The sequence below is a fragment of the Felis catus genome, chromosome A2 (assembly GCF_018350175.1).
Source record: "Felis catus isolate Fca126 chromosome A2, F.catus_Fca126_mat1.0, whole genome shotgun sequence".
NCBI classification, from domain to species: Eukaryota; Metazoa; Chordata; class Mammalia; order Carnivora; family Felidae; genus Felis; species Felis catus.
The window spans coordinates 113,658,076-113,679,386 of NC_058369.1; the positions used below are offsets into that span (position 1 = coordinate 113,658,076).

The following is a 21,311-nucleotide window of genomic DNA, read 5'->3' on the forward strand; positions in this document are numbered from 1 at the left end:
AAACGGATTAGATTCCCTGGTAAAGAGTTTCACTGGAACTAACTTACATAAGCAGAGCGAGTGCAGTCTGGCCTGGATCAGGGGAGAACAAGGAAGCCTGTTCTCCATGGGATTCTCATGGACACAGGTGCAGCATGCATGAGAATTTCCCATCTTTACTGCTGCACAGGAGGGCTGCACTTAGGCAGTAAAACATTGGCACCAGTCTCCAAACTCAGAAAGGACAACCCAGCCTTGCCACAATAATCCTTCCTGCAATTAGGTCTGTCCTCTGACCTGGAAGATCAGATAGTGGTTGAGATGGCTGGCTGTACAGCCAAGGTGTCTGGGTAAGTTATTCAACTTGCTGAGCTTCAATGTCTACACCTGCAAAATGGGAATAATAGTATTTACATTGTAGGGTTGTGGTATGGATTGAGATAATACAAATAAAGTGCTTAAATTCATATCTGACCCATAGTGAGGTCTCATAACATTGGATCTTATTAGCTCTCTAATTAGAATGTAGGCTCCTTAAGGGTAGGTTTGGTCTGTTTTGTTTACTGCTATGTCTCTCACACCTAGGACTTAGTAGGTGCCAATAAATACTTGCTAAAGGAATTCCCCACTAAGTTAGCCTAAGAACTTGTTCCTGTAAAGGAATCAGGAAGAGGAGTTCTCCTAAATATCAAGTACATGGGCCTCCATAGTTCCCTGGTTCCTGTTGAGCACCCATCCAAGGATTTAGTTGAAAGGCGTTGGGGATGTTTCACCTCCCAATATGGTTTGTGGGACAGTAACTTTCAAACCTGTCCAGAAAGCAACGCAGGTAATTCTAAAGCTCATATAAATCCACCTCTTTTTTCTGCTTTCCTCACTAGAGAAGAACCAAAAAATTAGCACACCTCCCTCAACATATCTACTGGACAAATGCTCATCACCCACAGAGGTCATTTCCGCTGACTCCTCTCCACTGTGAGGCTCACTTGGAAGCTCGTTATAGCACAGGAGGCTGTAAAGAGTTATCTCCCTTGTTCCTGATGCACTGTGGCCAATCTAAGCATGAAACTATTTTGTGGCCAAATGCAATCGGAGATCACAGGTCTCTTAACTTCGAATGTAGGAGTTTGAAAAGACAGTTTTACACCAACCTGCTCTTTACGGTATAAATGTAGCAGTAAGTCAACATGGGACTCTTTCCGAATCCATTTTAGCTGAGGCCCTGAAAGCACACAGCAATAGGTGGCAGATGTGTGTGTAATTTTATTCATCTATAGCTTCATTTCCCTATGGATCCATGCTTAGCTTCAGGGTTCCTTTAGATAACCAGGTGAGTTAAAGACAAACTTGATCTCTTGCATTCTCTATGAAGACCGTCCACACTGTGGGATCTATGAGACACCCACAAGTGGCTCTACAGACAGTGAAGTAGGGCAGAAGTGCTTCAGTCTTGACTTTGCAGCCTCGGGGCTTGCTGTGATGCCTGATTCCTTTAGGAACTCTCAGGATATATGTTAAGCAGAGTTGGATACAGTGGGTCGGCTGTGTTCAGTGTCATGGAACAGGCCACTCCCCACCCAGACCAGGCCTGGAGAATGTGGGAATTATTGCCGAGATCAAGAACTTGCTGGAATGTTAACCACTGCCTGGAAGCCCTGGATAATCCAGGAAGTCATGGACTGCTTCAGCCCAGCGCATAAACAGTAAAGAACTTCTTGCTTCTGTAGGTGCTGAAAGGAAGCAGTGGGGTCATTCAAGTGTGTTCCTGGTGGCCGGTGGGTTATGGCATGCTTTTCCAGCACAAAGGAAACATCAGTAATCTCTGGTTGATTGTCCTCACCTTCTCATGGCTGTGCTCTCAGGCAGCAATTATGGAATGTTTGTGTTGCTCATCCCCAACTTAACTTGGGAAGGACTGAAAAAAATACAGGTTCCTTGCACTCGTGCGATGTGACTGAATATATATAATTGCAAATGGATAAAGAAACACCTATGACCCTCCTCTAAACAACAGAGAGGAATATGTTTTAAAAGAAGATGCAGCGATTCAGTATGTGAGGTTTTCTTTGTGACCTAAAATCCAAAGAGATTGGGATTAAGCAAAAGGTAGAAGATGGCAAACTGGAAAGTATTGACCAGAGCTACCAAGAACACTGTCATGAAACCATGAGCTACATGGACTTTGCTCAACCATCATTAGGGAAATCTTTGGCTAAACAGCCCCATTCCTTTAAGGATCATTCAAACGACCTGGCTCATGGTACCTTTGTTCAAGCTGTATGACAAACCCCCAACTCGAGTCTTTATTTCAGGAGCTAGAGAAGCAAGGGCGAAGAAAATGCAGCTTAAATAAATACACCTCTCTTCTATTATAAAATAGGGTCAGGGCTCCTGCATACTTTTTGGTAGCTTCTTTCTATATAAGCCTGAAAGATGAACTAACACTCAGTACCCTGAGGTAACTCACTTTTAAGTGAGTCCAAATGAAGCAAGTTTAATAAAGCTTTGGTATTGAAATGTAAGTTGATTATTGAAATGTAAATCCCAAAGATTTTGATCTCTATAGTTATATAGTAACCTAGCGCAGGAAGACAGGGTTTGAGGGTGGGTACCAGCCATCTCAGATTTCTTTCTAAAATAATGGAAAACTGATTTCAATAACCATGTTGTGTCTTCCATGTCACACACACACAAAAAAGAAAGAATGATTTTCTCTGATTCTGTGAAGATACAGCCTTGGTTGTTGGGATTTCTAGCAACTGCCATTTGATCACCAAAAACTTTGACCTTGAGGAGATAAAGCAGTGATTCTCAACCAGGGGATAGTTTGGCACACCAGGGGACATTTGGCAAGAATAGAAATAGTTCTGATTACCACAAATTGAGTGAGGGGAAGAAGAAGGAGAAGGAATTTGCAACTGGCAACTAGTGGGTGGAGGTCAGGGTTGCTGTTAAACATCCTCTAATTTACAGAATGGCCCCACAACAAGGAATTATCTGGTCCAGAATGCTCTTTTTTTTAATGTTTATTTATGTTTGAGAGAGAGAGAGAGAGTGAGCAGGGGAGGGGCAGAGAGAGACACACACACAGAATCTGAAGCAGACTCCAGGCTCTAAGCTGTCAGCCCAAACCCCAGTGTGGGACTCGAACCCATGAGCAGTGAGATCATGACCTGAGCCAAAGTCGGATGCTCAACCGCCTGGCCACCCAGGCGTGCCCTGATCCAGAATGCTCTTAATGCCACGGTTGAGAAACCCTGAGCTAGAATATTAAAGGTGAACCTAGTATATTGTTATAAAAATGGCAATAAGGAAAGTTATTGCAAAGACGATTTCTCAACCAGCACATGTTTTGGAAAGAAATTCCAAACAGTTTGGAATAATAGCTTTTATTAATAATAATTAATTAATAATTAATAGATCACAATTAATTATTAAAATAATTAAATAATTAAATACTATTGTTTATAATATTTATTTATAAATATTATAATATGATAATTATTTAAAAATAATTAAAAACTGTTAAAAATAATTAATAGGTAATAGTTTTTAATTAAATTTACATAATTCTAGTTAATGAAGGGCTTCTAAGGAAACGGCAGGAAGACTGCGTGAAAGCATAGTCATAGCCCTAATTTGATATGCAAAATAACACAGTAAACTAACCTTTCCAGGAACAACCCAGTGGCCCTCAGATGGATATTTGAGGCATTTTTCTAAGTTAGTGAATATAAAGCCCCGTCTGCTCTCCTGTGGGCAGCACATAACATGACTTACTACAGCATTGGCAGTACAGAGGCCAAATTATCCAGTTCTCAAGCATCCTTTCAGTCTGTTGAAAAGTTTCTCCAGAGGCACAGAGCGCATGACAAGCAGCTCACGTGTGAGGGGACAGATTTCAGGGGGATGAAATGCAGTCTAACAACCAGCCTCTCTTGGAGAACCTTATCCCATTCTTGCCAAGGCGTCTCTCTATTCTTTCTGGCATTTTTAACGTATTTGACATGTGTCTTAGTCCATTCAGTTTGCTCTAACAAAATACCACAGACTGAATGGATTATAAACAACAGAAATTTGTTTCTCACAGTTTTGGAGGCTGGAAGTCCAAGATCAGCATGAGGACCTTCTTCTGAGTATCAAACTACTCACTGTGTCCTCACACAGCTGAAGGTGCTGGAGGCCCTGTGGGGTCTCTTTTATAAGAGAACTAATCCTGGGGACCTCTGGGGGATTCAATCAGTTGAGCACCCCACTCTTGATTTCTGCTCAGGTCATGATCCCAAGGTCATGGGATCAAGCCCCATGGCAGGCTCCATGCTGAGATTCTCTCTCTCTCTCTCTCTCTCTGTCTCTCTCTCTCTCTCTCCCCCTCTGCCCCTCTCCCTTCCTTGTGCATACTCTCTCTCTCTCTCAAATTAAAAAAAAAAAAAAACTTTATTTTTAAAAAGAGCACTAATCATGCTCATGAGGGGCTCCACACTCATGACCTAAGCACCTCCCAAAGGCCCCACCTCCTAAGACCATCACTTTGGGCATCAGGATTTCAACATGTGAATTTTAAGAGGACATAAACATACAGACAATCTCACCATAATCCCATCAAATGATGCCCCAACTTCTCTCACCTAGGTTTTCTGCCTTCTTCCTCACTGCAAGCATAAATGATCAGGAGCATGATTATTATGTAAACCCTCCTTACCATTAATCCTTTAAAATAAAGTGTATTATTCAGAGAATTGTATTGTGCTTGTATAAAATTAGTTCTCACTAGGTTGCAATTTTAGAAGAAAGACACCCAATAAAAATAATTCCTAGGGGGCCCCTGGCTGGCTCAACTCGATCTCAGGGGCGTTAAGTTTGAGCCTCACACTGGGTGTAGAGATTACTTAAAGATAAAAATCTTTAGAAAGTAGTAATTCCTAGGAGATAAAACATATAAACATAGAGGCAATAGTTATATCATGGGCTTCTATAATATGCAAAATTAAATTTTACCTTACAGTCCAGTGACTTAGTGCCCTAGATAAACACTGACATTGGTTATGCAAGTCTACTTGAGGTATGCATATCAGACCCCATTCTCTGATAGCACTGTATTTATCCATCCCTTCAAGAAATATTTATTGAGTGTCTTCCACAAATAAGTACTATACTGGGCGCTATATGGGGTGTGGTTCCCATAATTTGTTGGAAAAGTTTTACTTGTGACAAATTATAATTTATAATTGTGATTGTCAATAAATGAATAAATCATTATTGTGTTTCATTCATTTATTGAACATGTATATATCTGACACATGCCTAGGTGCTAGAAATTACGCTAAGTCTTGAGGACACTAAGACTTCGTATTAAAGCAAAAAATCCTTATCTGAGTAGGAGAGGCATACAAACTTCCCAGGTTGGATAAAAACAACTGTTAACGGAAAATGTGGGATCGACTCAGCATCCTCTTTAACCTCCTTCTGCTGAGGCTTCTTGTGCTACAAGCAGCTGGGAAGCGAAAGGCCCTGTTTTCCCAGAATCCCATGCAGCTGGAGTTCTGAATGCCTGTTGGATGCCCTCACGCCAGGCATGGAAGTTGGGCGTGAAGGAGAAGCGATTTTCCTGCTGCTGCACCAGTCCTCTGGGGGTAAGTGTTGTCCTGGAGATGTTGGTTTTTATGTAGCAGTTTCTCAAAGACCAGCCACTAGTTTCATGGGAGCTGGGAGGCGAACGTGTTAGTGGTGGTAGTTTCCTGCGATAAAAAGCTCCAATCCCCCAATCCAGTGGATTCTCCACCTTCCTGATAGTGGCAGAGCAGGCAGTTTCCTTGATGGGCCAGTGTGGAGCTGTGACTCTGAGAGCTGTTTCTGCAGGACCAGTCGTGGGTTCATGTCGCCAGACGTTTCAGCGATGTTTTAAGTAGCTAATTCTCTGAATCCTAGTCTCCTTTAAATATGCGGGTGTTGCTGCCCACAATACAACACTGACTTTCAAACAAAGACACTGGAGGAACGGCTGGCTGGCTCAGTCAGAAGAGCATGCGACTCTTGATCTCGGGGTCATGAGTTTGAATCCTACATGGGGTGTAGATATTACTTAAATGAATTTTAAAAAATTAAAACAAAGACACAGGAAACACAGACATAAACCTGCCATGTTGACACCGTGAAGAGAGCAGGTAAGCTCATGCATTAGGTACTTGTGGGATTAGAATCCTGGGAGGCAGATTAAAATCAGCAGGGTCCAGGCACCTGGGTGGCTCAGTCAGTTGAACATCAGACTCCTGATTTCCTCTCAAGTCATGATCCTGGGCGTGTGGGATGGAGCCCCATGTTGGGCTCTGCACTGAGTGTGGAGCCTGCTCGGGATATTCTCTCTTTGTCTCTGTCCCTCCTCCAAGTTCTCTCTCTCAAAATAAATAAGTAAACATTTAAAAATAAAATAATCAGGGTCTGCTGTGCCGGGCTGAGTTTTCCCTGTCCTCCGTGCATTGGAGGAAACTTTGCAAGTTTTATGCTGGGGAGTGACATAGTGGTGAGACCTTAGAAAACCGAAACTATACTTTGTTAATCTTTGTATCCTCAGTGTCTAACAGAGTGGATTAGCTGCTAAATTATGAGATGACGGATCTAGGAGCATTTATCTGGGTTTGGTGGCAGCCTAAGGGGAGAAGAGAGGAGGCAAAAAGCCACTGGCATTATCAAGGCATGAAGTTAAGAGTCCAGAGGAGAGTATGCAGAGAATTTGAAGGAAGAGTCAACAGACATTAGGGACTATATCAGTCAGGGTTCAACAAGAGAAGCACAACCAGCAGGTGACCTATATTAAGAGATTGGGTGCAAGGAATTGGCTTAAGTGATTGCAGGGGCTGGCTAGGGAAGACTGAAATCCATACAAAAGGTGGTCAGGCTATAAGTCTTGGGCACGGGCGACACTGGTCCACAGTAGAAGTTCTTTTGGGAAACCTCAGCTCTGTTCCTTAAGGTACTTCAGCTAATGGAATTAGTACACCCACATCTTTGGGGGCTCACCTCCCTTACTTACAGTCAACTGATTATGGACTCGAACCATCTCTACAAAGCACCTGCACAGCAACACCTATGTGCAGGTTTGATAGCGTCACTGGGGGCCATACCCTAGCCAAGTTGGCATATCACAAAGACCATCACAGTGACCAAGTGAAAAGAGGAAACAAGAGCAAAGGGTAAGGGGTCAGGTGTAGAAGGTCCACGTACCCCTCCTGAGGCTCCAGCATGCATATTTGGAGTAAAGTTCGCTCAAGTAGTAGCCTGTTCAACTCCGTGGGGTTGGTAGAGGTGGTCTACAGCCAAGATTACTGATAAACAGAATAACTTCTCCCTTAAAATTGAGGGGGCCCTCTAGCTTAACATTCAAACTGACACAATACTGAGAATAAAAAGAGGATTCTTTCAACAATTATGTCAGGACCACTGACAAAAACCAGGACAGTCCCAAAACAACCAAAATACGTGGTCCCCTCACACAGTCTGAAATACTTTGGGTCCTTCTTTTTTTTTCTTTCAAGTTTTTATTTAAATTCCAGCTTGTTAACATACAGTGCAATATTAGCTTCAGGTGTTGAATTTAGTGATTCATCACTTACATACAACACCCGGTGCTTATCACAACAAGTGCCCTTCTTAATATCCTGGGTCCTCCTTTTAACTTGCTTCTCTAGGTTTCTTCAGTCTATGTAGATATACCGTGACGTTCCAGTGGGGGAGGAAAGAGTGCCATTAAACACAGAGCTTTGTTCATTTGCTAGAATTGACACGGAGCAATTATATTAATACTGGAAGATAATTTTAGAAGGCAAGAACTTTTTTTTCTCTGAATGAACCAATTTGCAAGTGAAAGGATTGTGTTTTAATAAACATTAGATGGATAAAAATTGTGAACAATCAATGGCCCCTCTCCCCATCCATGCCAAGTGATAAAGTGGCATTGAGAAGAAAGAGGCAGCAGAGTATAACAATTAGGAGTCTGACTTTGGAGGAAGACTTCTTTGGTTCACCTCCCAACTCCTTTGTTACTCATTATTTGAACTTGGACAAGTGGCTTAGTCTCTCTAGCCTCAGTTTCCCTACCTGCGAGAATAATAAGTTTTCCGTAACGATGACTTATTATTATCATAATGTAGCTATGCACTCTTTGAACCAAAATATCAAGTAAGATTTTTTTCAGGCAACAGCATAAGCTATCACCCGTGTATTTGTTTTTATGACTATTACTATTTGCTGGGATTTTATTACTGTTTAATAGCATGTCCATTCAAGTATATTATCCTGATGGCAATACCAGACTTTATCTGGAGATACCTGTCCGTATGGCACACCTCTCCCAGAGTTAAGCATCACCCACATCTTCAAAATCTTTTTCATACACGTGGCTCTTCTCCACGAAGTGTAATTATTGAAAACGGCTATGTTTTTGAGGTTTCTGCTGAGAGAAAACTAGCGAAGGCGGAGGATTGTTCAGCCTTACTAGAAATGATAGGGAATAAAAGAGCTTTCCCACCATGCTCTGTAGTTTATGAGACTACCTCTAAATCATTCATTAGTTCTAAAGTGACATAAAAATCAATTAATTTTAATGGTGGATAACAGATTATGGTATTTAATAATTCGTCTACTTTCATGAGGCAGAGTGAATTAGACAACGCAGTGTAAATCTAGTGAGAGTCGTGAGCGCTTATTTGACCGTTTGTCAAATACAAAAAATGATGAGCAGATCACGAATTAGATATAAACGAGAGCATTCTATACAAACTGCATATGTAGTTTACGCACAGAATTAAGTCAGAAGCCTTAAGGAACAGAAAACCTACGTGCCGCATTCCCCGTTAGCTTGCTCTTAAAACTTAGTCATTAAATACTTACTATCTAAACTTGTGTATCTGGCACAAAAACAGACACATAGACCAATGGAATAGAATAGAAACCCCAGAACTAGACCCACAAACGTATGGCCAACTCATCTTTGACAAAGCAGGAAAGAACATCCAATGGAAAAAAGACAGCCTCTTTAACAAATGGTGCTGGGAGAACTGGACAGCGACATGCAGAAGGTTGAAACTAGACCGCTTTCTCACACCATTCACAAAAATAAACTCAAAATGGATAAAGGACCTAAATGTGAGATAGGAAACCATCAAAACCCTAGAGGAGAAAGCAGGAAAAGACCTCTCTGACCTCAGCCGTAGCAATCTCTTACTTGACACGTCCCAAAGGCAAGGGAATTAAAAGCAAAATGAACTACTGGGACCTTATGAAGATAAAAAGCTTCTGCACAGCAAAGGAAACAACCAACAAAACTAAAAGGCAACCAACGGAATGGGAAAAGATATTTGCAAATGACATATCGGACAAAGGGCTAGTATCCAAAATCTATAAAGAGCTCACCAAACTCCACACCCGAAAAACAAATAACCCAGTGAAGAAATGGGCAGAAAACATGAATAGACACTTCTCTAAGGAAGACATCCGGATGGCCCACAGGCACATGAAAAGATGTTCAGCGTCACTCCTCATCAGGGAAATACAAATCAAAACCACACCCAGATACCACCTCACACCAGAGTGGCCAAAATGAACAAATCAGGAGACTATAGATGCTGGAGAGGATGTGGAGAAATGGGAACCCTCTTGCACTGTTGGTGGGAATGCAAATTGGTGCAGCCACTCCGGAAAACAGTGTGGAGGTTCCTCAGAAAATTAAAGATAGACCTATCCTATGACCCAGCAATAACACTGCTAGGAATTTACCCAAGGGATACAGGAGTACTGATGCATAGGGGCACTTGTACCCCAATGTTTATAGCAGCACTTTCAACAATAGCCAAATTATGGAAAGAGCCTAAATGTCCATCAACTGATGAATGGATAAAGAAATTGTGGTTTATATACACAATGGAGTACTACGTGGCCATGAGAAAGAATGAAATGTGGTCCTTTGTAGCAACGTGGATGGAACTGGATGGAGAGAGTGATGCTAAGTGAAATAAGCCATACAGAGAAAGACAGATACCATATGTTTTCACTCTTATGTGGATCCTGAGAAACTTAACAGAAACCCATGGGGGAGGGGAAGGAAAAAAAAAAAAAAAACAGGTTAGAGTGGGAGAGAGCCAAAGCATAAGAGACTGTTAAAAACTGAGAACAAACTGAGGGTTGATGGGGGGTGGGAGGGAGGGGAGGGTGGGTGATGGGTATTGAGGAGGGCACGTTTTGGGATGAGCACTGGGTGTTGTATGGAAACCAATTTGACAATAAATTTCATATATTGAAAAAAAAAATAAAAAAATAAACTTGTGTATCTATTAAAGAAAATTTATTTTAAAAAAATGATACTGATCCATGTATGCCTTTCTCCTCATTTTTCTCTCTAAATATAAGTAGAATAACTTTGAAATGTTGGTGTTAGAAAGTTTTCATAAAGGGTTGTTTATGAACAATTGAAATGATGGAGTACCAGCCTCTCGGGTTCCATTCATACTGTGGTATTAAAATAGTCTATCTTCCCTGATAATTTCTATCATGATTTAACAAGCCCATTTTAACTCAGAAAAGTAGCCACTTCTTCCTAAGATTTAGCACAATGGAGGCTTTGGGCTAATGACTCTCTCCCTCCCCACAAAGAGCTCCATTTACAGCCCAGTTTCCATTCCCAAAGAGAAGAAAATGAAGAGGCAGCTTCTCTAGAACTTTCTTTTTTAAATGCCGTTAAATGATTGCTTTGAAATATTTGCAGCTCTACAGTAAAGGAATCACGAGGTCACAGTTGCCTGGTTTCTATTGATTCTCCTAGTTAATAAAGAGTTAAACAGTGAAGTGTGGTCTTTTATTTTTATTTTTTTTAAAGGCATTTTGAAGGTGCTGGAGAGGGAAGGCCTGGTCCTAAGTGGTCATGTGGCTACCGCCATTCATCTTGGTAGTGACTATCTGTCAAAAGTGGCAAGAGTCCCTGTTAACAGCCCTGACCTGAGCAGTAATGAAGGGAGAGTGCACGGCAAAGTGTCCATTATCAGCAGGTCGGGAGCAGTAAATTGGAGCAGTTTGCTTCAATCTGGCTGCAAGTTGAAATGTAAGATAGGTGGGGATCAGCAAGAGGCAATTTTATCCTATGATCATTTTTGTCAGATCGCATCAGAGTGGCAACTTAGTTCGATGCATGATTTCAATTAACCAACTCTGGCCGTAATGCTTCCACTGCGGGGGAGGGGGGGTGGGTTCTTTTTCCAGCCTAGGTTCCGGTTATTCCTTATTTAAATCCATGTGAGCACACACAGGTGTGAGAAACTGCGGTTTTCGTAAAAAAGGAAGTGACACGTGCGGACAGCAACTGCGGCCGAAATTCTGGCGTCGGTACAGCGAGCACCGTGGTGTCCCGGGCGGCTCCAAATGCTACCTTGCTTATTTGTAGAATTCCTAACTCAGAAATCTGTTTTCCCTGCCCTTCAAAGTCGGGTTTTAAATATGTCACACTTATATGTCGTTTACCCTTTGATGAAAGAATTAGCCTTTTGGACGACAGTTTTAGGGAGGGTCAGGTCACCAAATTCTGTACTTGTGCTAAGTCGCATGAAGCTGCGCATCACAGGCACGAGAAAATGAGTGTGAAACCCCAGACTGAAGCTTTAACCCTTAGATCCCTGAGAAATATTTGCCCGACGGTACAAGTGAATACTTGTTTCAGTGATTGTACAACACATTTGCGCGCATACAGTTGCGACTGCGAGGCCGCCTGTGTTCTGGAGGAACACGCACCTGGGGGGGAGAAATGAGAGCTACGCCAGTGGCTACGAAAAAAGTAGGGAGGGCCACAAGAGGGGGGAAAAATGTCCTAGAGAAATTTAGAGCAAGGGTACTTTGGGGTGGGGAAATCAGGGCAAACGTGAAAGAGCTAGCTTTGAAACCGGATCCTGGTGAATGGTAGGATAATTTTAGGTGAAATTGGAGAGTGGCTCTATCAGTTTTCTAGAGCTGCCTAATTTGCCATTTACTTAGCTGCTTACATTACCGACTTAGTAGCTCAAGGTTTCTGTGGGTCAGGAACTGCATCAGCCGGGTCCTTTGCTCAGGATCTCCCTGGGCTGAAATCAAGGAGTTAGCTAGGGCTATAGTCCCTGAGGTCTGGATTCCTCATCGAAGCTCATGAGCTTGTTGGCAGAATTCAGTTCCTTGTGGTTATAGGACTAATTCCCGGCTCACTTAGTGATGCAGCCAACTGGGGGGTATTCTCAGCACCTAGAGGCCACTTGCCATTTCCTGCCACATGGCTCCCTCCACAACATGAGTTTGCCCCTTCGAGATCAGCAAGATGGATCTTTCTGATTTTAAGGGTCTGGTCGCTCTTAAGTACTTACCTGATTAGGTCAGCCCCACTCAGATGATCTCCCTTTTGATTAGCTCAAAATCAGCTGATTAGTAGTCACCTAACCACAGGAGTGGCATTCCATCATATTCACAGATACTCTGTGTGGTGGGAGGGGACTACATAAGGTGTATATACCAGGAGGTAAGAACTCTGGGGACCATCTGACATTGGACTGTAAAAAGGACAGTTTTTGAGAAAAAGGAGTGGGACAGGAGGCCCTAAGGATGTTTGTGACTGGTAATGTGTCAGAGTTTTCTCAACCAAATAAAAAAAGGGAGATGGTTGGGGGCTACTGACCCAGAAAGAGATTTTAGGTTAAGTCCATGAAGCATCTGAAATTTCAGAGTATAAACTCCCCAAGGTTTTTAAATGGTGGCATAATCACCTTCATGATTTTTAGGAAAATTATTTTTGTAGGCGGGTCGAGTTGGGAGAGAAGGGACTGTTTGGTCTGCCTCTCTGTACAAGGATGGACTCAGGACAGGGTCTTGCTGCTTTTGGCTGCCATAGCTTCAAGTAGAAAATAGTGAGCATTCATCGTACATTTGTTGAATGAATAAATGTGAGCAAACAGACAGGGAGTGACTGTCATTGTCTGAGGGTAAGCAACATGAAGGGAGGAATTGGGGAGACAGCAATGCAAATGGAAAAGAGATGTACTGAAAAGGTAGCACGAAACAATAAACAATGGGTGTCACAAACAGGTGTTGAATAGGAAGAAAAGAGAAATCATAAGTGATGTCAAGATTTACAATGTGGGTTCCTGGGAAACTGGAAAATAATGAAAAAATAATTCATTATTTAATTTTGTGCAGAGAAAATCACCAGTTGTTTGGCTGAGTTTTTAACTTTTGGGCAGACTTGTGGATCTATATGGACAGACCCACATAGCATTCAATAATGGTATGTATTTTCCCCGTGGCCTGTAGTTAATTTCATTTTCCAATTTTATTGAAATATAACTGACATACAGCACTGTGTAAGTCTCAAGTATACAGCATAATGACTTGACTTACATGTATCGGAAAATGATTACCACAGTAAGTTAACATCCATCATCCCCTGTAGATTCGAAAAGAAAAGAGTTTTAGGGTGAGTGATCCTAAGGTTTACTCTCTTAACAACTTTCATATAGATGGCAGTGTTATCTACAGTCATCATGGGGTACGTTACATCCCTAGTACTTACTTATCTTAATAGCTGGAAGTTTGTATCTTTTACCCCTTCCTCCGCTTCTCTACCTCTGAGTCCCCCACCTCTGATAACTACAGTTGGATCTCTTTCTGTACGTTTGGGTTTTGTTTTTTTGTTTTTTTTTAGGTTCCACATATAAGTGAGATCATACAGTAATTGTCTTTCTCTGTCTGACTTTTTTACTTAGCAGAATGCCTTCAAGGTCCATATATGTTGTCACAAATAGCAGGATCTCCTTTTTTACGGCTGACTAATATTTGTGTGTGTGTGTGTGTGTGTGTGTGTGTGTGTGTGTCCCCTACTTCTTTACCCACTCACCCATTGATGGGTACGTAAGTAATTTCCATTTCTTGGATATTGTAAATAATGCTGAAGTAAACATGGGAGTGCAGATAATTCTTTGAAGGAGTGTTTCTGTTTCCTTTGGATATATTCTCAAAAGTGGAATTGCTGGACCATATAGTAGTTCTATGTTTAGTTTTTGGAGGAACCTCCATACAGGTTTTTATAGTGGCTGTACCAATTTACAATCCCACTAACAGTTCACAGGAGTTTCCTTTTCTCCACATTCTCTCTCCAGCCTTTGTTATCTCTTGTCTTTTTAATGATGGCCATTCCAGGGCGCCTGGGTGGCTCAGTCAAGCGTCAGACTTCCTTTCTCATGGCTCATGAGTTCGAGCCCTGTATTGGGCTCTCTGCTGTCAGCACAGATCTGGCTTAGGACCCTCTGTCCCCCTCTCTTTCTGCCCCTCCCCACTTGTGCACTCTGTCTCAAAAATATATGTTAAAAAAAATTAAAAATAATAATGGCCGTTCTGATAGGCATAAGGTGATAATCTCATTTTGGTTTCACTTTGCGTTTCCCTGATGATTAACGATGTTGAGCACCTTTTCCTATGCCTGTTGACCATTTATATATCTTCCTTAAAAAATATATATTCAGGTCCCATTTTGTAATCAGGTTAGTTTTTTGTTTTTGTTTTTGTTTTTTTTTTTTTTTTTTTTTTTTGCTATTGAGTCATAGGAGTTCTTTATATTTTGGAGGTATTAACCCCTTATCAGCTATATAATTTGCAAATATTTTTTCCCATTTCCTAGTTTGTCCTTTCGTTTTGCTGATCATGTCTTTTGCTGGGCAGAAGCTTTTTAGTTTGATGTCATCTCACTTGTTTGTTTTTGCTTTTGTTGTTTGTGCTTTAGGTGTCATTTCCAAAAAATCAAGAAGAAGCTTTTCTTCTTTGTCCTACAGGTTTAGTCTTATATTTTAGTCTTTAATCCATTCTGAGTTAATTTTCATGAGTAGTATAAGATAGGGTCTAGTTTCATTCTTTTACATGTGAGTATTCAATTTTCCTAGCACCATTTATTCAAGGGGACTATCTTTTCTCCATTGAGTATTCTTGGCTCCTTTATAAAATATTTTAAATCTGATTTAAAATATATACAGTGTTTAGGGGTTCCTGGGTGGCTCATTCGGTTAATCTTGATTTCATCTCAGGTCATGATCTCATGGTTCATGAGATCTAGCCTCATATTGGGTTCCATGCTCACAGTGCAGAGCCTGCTTGGGATTCTCTCTCTCTCTCTCTCTCTCTCTTGAAATAAATACACTTTAAAAATAAAAGAAAATACATAGTGTATGCTAAATGTTACTTATCAGTTATATGTATATATTTAAAATTCATATGATATATGTAAATAATTTGGAAAAATTCATAAATGGCAACTAAGATTATTGAAGAAATACAAGACAGATAGCCCTGGTCAGAAAAGTTTAAAATAATGGAGCCATTTAGTCATAAAATCTTAAAGTGAAAGGTAATTTAAGTCCTGTCCACCCAATTTTTTAGGCAGTGAATATTCTTGCAACCTCAGTACGTGATTATTCTATCTTTGCTTGGACAGTTCCAGAGGCTGAGAATCCACTAGATTTTTAGACAGCCTGTGCAAGTCAATTGCTAGTAAGTCTTTTACCTCATATGAAAATATGGCTTCTCATGACTTAACTCCACTGCTCATAGTTTGGTTGCTAGAGCAATGCCCGGGAAATCTAAAGTTCCTCCACATGACAACACTTCAGACCAAGGAAAGTTCTGGGTTTTTGTGAGGAATGCATTCCTGAGGAACTTCCATATTCAAAATTCCTAAAGACCAAGGCTGATTTTGATAAAGGATGGTGATGATTCTTCTTTACTTGGTAAGTCAGTGTTTCCATGTAGCAATAAGGGAAGAACAATTCACTAGCTTTGGACTTACACAGTTCTTGGTTAATTTTTAATTATGGAGGGTTATCTTTAGAGAATAAAGAGAGCTATTTCAAATTCACTTAAAAAGGGAAAAAACTGTCTTTGAAGAAAATTGTCGTGTTTCTAAGGTTTCTTTCTGTTCCCAAGCATATGGGAACAGTTAGAGGTATCATATTAGTCTACCAAAGGAGTCCATGACACCTCCATCTCTAGAGGTCTGTAGGAACAGAAAAAACAAACAAAACAAAACTCTCTTGAATGACTTAAGGATTTGCATATCCTGACACTGACAAGTGGACCAGATGACACACTAACAATCTTTAGCACTAATGGCATTCTGACTTTGCTTCTCGAGCCCAGGTTTCCTAAATGTACCATTGTCACTGCACTTAACTGTTTTTGATGGTAGGTATAAGACATATCTAACTAAATATAAATTTAATATAAATTTAAAATACACGGGGGCAAATGTGAGTACCATTGCATGTTTCGGTGTGCTTATGTGTATACACAATATGTAATAACAAATATCCCAAAGCCATTCATTTGCTTTGTTTAAGCCTTCAACTTTGCATGGGAGCCAACCGCTGTCTTCTTAATTTCTCTTTCTACTGCTTCATTATTAGTGTATAGTAATGCAGTGGATGTCTGTGTATTGATTTTTGTATCCTGCTATCTTACTGAATTCATTTGTCAGTTCTGGTAGTTTTTTGATGGAGTCTTTTGGGTCTTCTATAACTAGTCTCATGTCATTGGCAAATGGTGAAAGTTTTACATCTTCCTTATCGATGTGGATGCCTTTCCTTTCTTTCTGTTGTCTGATTGCTGAAACTAGGGTTCTAGTACTATGTTGAATAAAAGTGGTGAGAGTGGACATCCTTGTCCTGTTCCTGACCTCAGGGGAAAAGCTCTCAGTCTTTCCCCATTGAGGATGATGTTTGCTGTGGGTTTTTCATATAAGACCTTTACTATGTTGAGGTATGTTCCCTCCAGACCTACTTGGCAGAGGGTTTTTATTATGAATGGATGTCGTACTTTGTCAAATGCTTTTTCTGCACCTATTGCAATGATCATATGGTTTTTATCTTTTCTCTACTGATGCAACCTATTATGTTGATTGATTTGCAAATATTGAGCCACCCTTGCATCCTGGGAATAAAGCCCACCTGATCGTGGTGAACGATTTTGCTAATGTATTGTTGGATTCATTTTACGAGTATTTTGTTGAAGATTTTTTAAATCTATGTTCATCAGAGATATATCAGCCTGTAATTCTCTTTTTTTTTATGATGTCTTTTCATAAAAGTTATCAGGGTGATGTTGTCCTCATAGAATGAATTTGGAAGTTTTCCTTTCTCTTGCATTTTTCGGAAAAGTTTGAGAAGAATAGGTATTAACTCCTCCTTAAGTGTTTTGTAGAATTTGCCTGTAAAGCCGTCTGGTCCTGGACTTGTATTTGTTGGGACTTTTGTGATTACTGATTCAATTTCATTGCTGGTAATTGGTCTGTTCAAAATTTTATTTTATTCCTGCTTCAGTTTTGGTAGGTTGAATGTTTCTCAGAATTTATCCATTTGTTCTAGGTTGTTCAATTTGTTGGCATATAATTTTTCATAATATTCTCTTCTAATCATTTGTATTTCTGTGGTGTCAGTTGTTATTTCTCTTCTTCCACTTCCGATTTTGTTTATTTGAGTTCTCTCTCTTTCTCTCTCTCTTTTTTATGAGTCTGGTTAGGGGTTTATCAATTTTATTAGTTGTTTTAAAGAACTGCCTCTTGGTTTCATTGACCTGTTCTATTGTTTTTTTAGTTTCTGCATCATTTATTTCTGCTCTCATCTTTATTATTTCCTTCTTTCTGCTGGTCTTAGGTTTTGTTTGTTCTTTTTCTAGCTCCTTTAGGTATAAGGGTAGGTTGTTTATTTGAGACTGTTCTTGATTCTTGAAATAGGCCTGTATTGGTATAAACTTCACTCTTAGAATTGCTTTTGCTGTATCCCAAAGATTTTGAACTGTTGTATTTTCATCTTCATTTGTTTCCATGTAATTTTTCATTCTTTGATTTCTTGGTTGACTCATTCATTTCTTAGTAGCATGTTATTTAACTTTCATATATTGTGGTCTTTCTTGATTTTGTGTGTGTGTGTGTGTGTGATTCATTTCGAGTTTCATGATGCTGTGGTCAGAAAAGATGCATGGTGTGACCTCAATTTTTTTAATTTGTTGAGACTTGATTTATGGCCTCATATGCAATCCATTCTGGAGGATGTTCCATGTGTGCTTGAAAAGAATGTGCATTTGTCTGTTCTAGGATGGAATGTTCTGAATATCCCTGTTAAATCCATTTAGTCCAGTGTTATTCAAAGCCACTGTTCCCTGGTTGATTTTCTGTTGGGATGATCTTCCCATTCTTGTAAGTGGGGTGTTAAAACCCCCTACTATTATAGTATTACTATTGATTATGTCCTTTATGTTTGTTATTAGCTGCTTTATGTATTTGGGTACACCCATTTTGGGTGCATACATAATTATAATTGTTATATCTTCTTGTTGGATTGTCCCCTTAATGATTATATAGTGTTCTTCTTTGTCTCTTGTTACAGTCTTTGCTTTAAAGTCTAATTTGTCTGGGGTGCCTGGGTGGCTCAGTCTGTTGAGCATATGGCTTCAGCTTAGGTCATGATCTCATGGTTCATTGTTCAAGCCCCATGTTGGGCTCTGTGCTGACAGCTCAGGGGCTGGAGCCTGCTTCAGATTCTGTGTCTCCCTCTCTCTCTCTGCTCCTCCCCTACTCATGTTCTGTCTCTCTGTCTCTCAAGAATGAATAAACTTAAAAAAAATTTTTTTTTAATTTTAAAGTCTAATTTGTCCAATACAAGTATTGCTACCCTGGGTTTCTTTTGACATCCATTTGCATGATAAATGTTTCTCCATCCCCTCACTTTTAATCTGTGTGTGTCTCTAGGACTGAAATGAGTCTCTTGTACAAGGGATATGGATGAGTCTTCTTTCTCATATCCATTCTGTCACCCTATGTCTTTTGATTGGAGTATTTAGTCCATTTACATTCAAAGTAATTATTGATAGGTATATATTTACTGACATTTTGATACTTGTTTTGTGGTTGCTTTTGTGGTTCTTCTCTGATCCTTTATTCTGCTTTCTTTTATGGTTTGCTGGCTTTCTTTGGTGATATACTTGAATTCTTTTCTCTTTATTCTTTGCATATCTATTACTGGTTTTTTTTAATCTGTGATTAACATTAGGTTTGTATATAACATCTTCTGTATATAGCAGTCTCTACTAAGCTAATGGTCACTTAAGTTTGAACCCATTCTTCACTCCCCTCCCTACCACATTTTAGGTATATGGTTATCATATTTTGTATTATTTTATTTTGTGAGTCCCTTGACTGAATTTTACAGATATATTTATTTTTACTGCTTTTGTGCTTCCTACTTTTCTTACTCTTACTTATGGTCCTTCCTTCCCACTCAGAGTCCCCTTTAACATTTCTTGTAGGGCTGGTTTAGTGGTCATGAATTCCTTTAACTTTTGTGTATGTCAAACTCTTTATCGCTCCTATTTTAAATGATAGCCTTGCTGGATAGAATATTCCTTGCTGCAGATTTTTTTTTCATTCAGCACTTTGAATATATCATGCCACTTCAGTCCAGCCTGTAAAGTTTCTGCTGAAAAATCAGCTGATGCCTACTGGGATTTTCCTTACATGTAACTGTCTTCTTTTCTCTTCCTGCTTTTAAAATTCTCTGTCACTGCTTTTTGCCATTTTAATTACTTTGTGTCCTGGTGTGGACCTTCTTGGGTTGCTTTTATTGGGGGATCTCTGTACCTCTTGGATATGGATATCTGTTTCCTTCCCCAGATTCAGAAAATTTTCAGCAATTATTTTTTCAATTGCATTTTTTGCCCACTTTTCTCTCTCTTCTCCTTCTGGGATCCCTATAATGCAAATGTTATTATGCTTGATGGAGTCACTGATTTCCCTAAGTCTATTCTCATTTTGCATAATTATTTTTTCTCTCATCTGCTCAGCTTGATTGCTTTCTATTACTCTGTCTTCCAGATCTCTAATTTGTTCCTCTGCTTCCTCTAGGCTGCTATTTATTCTATCTAGTATATTTTTAATTTCATTTATTGTGTTCTTTACCTGTGATGGGTTCTTTTTTATCTTTTTGTTGAGGATCTCATTGATGTCCTCCAATCTTTTCTCAAGTCCAGTGAGACTTTACTTTAAATTTTCTATCAGGCATATTGCTTCTATTTGTTTGACTGTGGTCTCTTGCTATGGTTTTGTCCTGTTCTTTAATTTAGGACCTATTCCTCTGTCTCCTCATTTTGTCTAACTCTCTGTATCTATTTTCTGTATGTTAAAACAGTTAGCTCCATCTTCTGCTCTTGAAAGTAACAGCTTTATGAAGAAAAGGTCCTGTAATGCCCTGCAGTGCAGTGTTCCTGTTCACAAGAACCTGGAGCTTCAGGGAGGTGTCTCCTATGTGTTGCCCTGCTGCTGTGTCGTAGCTTCTTTTTCCTTCAGTCCAATCATCTGCAGATGATTGTTGCCTGTTGTGGCCAGTGTTTGGTCTCCAGCCAGATTTTTAACAAGGTGCACCTCATGGTTCTGCATGGCCCATCACCACTGCTACCATTGCCACCTGGAGCAAGGTCCTACAAAGTGCTCAGGTTGGTGTTAGCAAGGTTAGCACTGGTCTATTGGGGGAGAGGACCTGCAGGGCCAGGACTGAAGCATGTGACTGGGAAGAGCAGATCTGCCAAAGTGTGGGGAGCAGGACATGGTGTAAGCAAGTTTGGTAGTGAATGCCCCCCCACTGGGCTGGTTCCCCCAGGTGGCCTGTATATGCTGGGGGGTGGGAGAGGGAGATGGCTCATGCCAGCTCCTTCATTCCTAGAGAAGTCCCTCAGTGATCTCTGCCCTTCGGGACATGCTCCAAAATGAGCAAACTACTCTCCCTCCCATATGCCTAGCTTCTCTGCTGTATCTCCACTGGCTATTTGTCATGGTATCTCTTTGAGGGTGGGAACTCAGCTTCCAGTGCCCTTTAGGATCTCCTAGAGCCAATCCCACTGATTTTTAAAGTTCCAGGCTTTAAGTCTCTCTGGTTTTAAGAACCCATGAAATGTGTCCCCTCTTGGTTTCAAAGCCAAATGTTGTAGGGATTCATCTTCCCCCATGGTCTCCCCAGTGTGATACTGTGTTTCTCTCCCATCTCCATGTCTCCAGCCCCTCCTGCCCCCATACATGGCCATAGTCTGTTTCATTCCCCACTGTGCCCCCACCCTTCCTACCCTCTTCATTGTAGCCTCTTCTGTACCTTTAGTTACAGAGTTTGTTCTGCCTGTCTTCAGGTTGTTTTCTAAACCCTGTTTTCTAGGGTCCTCTTATTCCACATCTTGCCAGGTTCCTCTATATCTGATAAAACTTTAAAATCAACTATGCTAACCCCATCATTGTTTTATTGTTGTTGTTT

General features: G+C 40.4%; 1 long non-coding RNA gene across 1 annotated transcript in view; it reads left to right on the forward strand.

The window, feature by feature from the left end:
- The first annotated feature begins 5,437 nt into the window (after positions 1-5,437).
- LOC123381263 overlaps positions 5,438-21,311 on the forward strand; it is a 45,166-nt gene continuing 29,292 nt past the window's right edge. Inside the window, exon 1 of the long non-coding RNA XR_006588092.1 lies at positions 5,438-5,612. This is a non-coding gene — a long non-coding RNA (uncharacterized LOC123381263). The remainder of the gene's footprint in view (positions 5,613-21,311) is intronic.